Source organism: Microtus oregoni, unplaced genomic scaffold (genome assembly GCF_018167655.1).
Source record: "Microtus oregoni isolate MIOR12 unplaced genomic scaffold, Mior012 000003F_ref0000135, whole genome shotgun sequence".
NCBI classification, from domain to species: domain Eukaryota; kingdom Metazoa; phylum Chordata; class Mammalia; order Rodentia; family Cricetidae; genus Microtus; species Microtus oregoni.
Window position 1 is genome coordinate 67,622,754 of NW_024543062.1, and position 864 is coordinate 67,623,617.

The 864-nt window shown below is 39.0% G+C and overlaps 1 non-coding gene across 1 annotated transcript; it reads right to left on the reverse strand.

Annotated features, from left to right (window-relative positions):
• Positions 1 to 385: 385 nt before the first annotated feature.
• Positions 386 to 496, reverse strand: LOC121446663. Its single transcript, XR_005974096.1, has one exon. It is a non-coding gene; the product is annotated as a U6 spliceosomal RNA (small nuclear RNA).
• Positions 497 to 864: the final 368 nt, after the last annotated feature.

An 864-nucleotide genomic window follows, 5' to 3' on the forward strand; every position in this document is an offset into this window, starting at 1 on the left:
AACTATTTTTAAACACAAAGAAAAGAAAATCAGCCCACAAATCACAATCCCAGTGAACCTAGACAACAATGAGGACCCCAAGAGAGACAGACATAGATCTAATCTACATGGGAATAGAAAAAGACAAGATCTCCTGAGTAAATTGGAAGCATGGGGACCTTGGGAGAGAATTGAAGGGGAGGGAAGAGGCTGGGATGGGAGCAGAGAAAAATGTAGAGCTCAATAAAAATCAATAAAAAACACTAAAAAATAAATAAAAATTGTAATACAAAAAAGAAGAAGAGAACAACTATCAAGTATTGTGCAGGAGAAAGGAAAGGTAATAACAAACAAAATGAGAACTACAACCAACAAGGACACATTAAGCATGAAACACATACTAAATAAAAGTATGGAACACTTCACAAATATGCATGCCATGCTATTGCGTGGGCCATGCTAAACTTTTTTGTATTGTTCCAATTTAGTCTTTGTGCTACTGACCTCTGCCTCAGCTTTTAAACTGTGTCTTAGGCAGACAAGACCATGCTCTATGGCTTGCTGTCCCAAAGTCATTGGCTAAATGAATTGAAATCCCACCCCAGAAAGGGTAGCAGGACGTGGAGGAATGGAGATTGTCAGACTCAGAAGGCGGCGATGACAGCATCAAGTTGCTGTCTTCAAGCTATGACAAGGAGTCTCAACAATATATCAACATGGTGGGAAAATTTTACAATGTCCCACCCCATATGAAGAACTACAGACAATCAATGCTGCTGAGAGGGGAAATCAGCTCTTTTTTTCTTTTTTTCACCTGGATTCAAAGATTATGATCAGCTACCCAATGTCAGGTGGTCTTCCTAAATACATGTACATATCATCAAC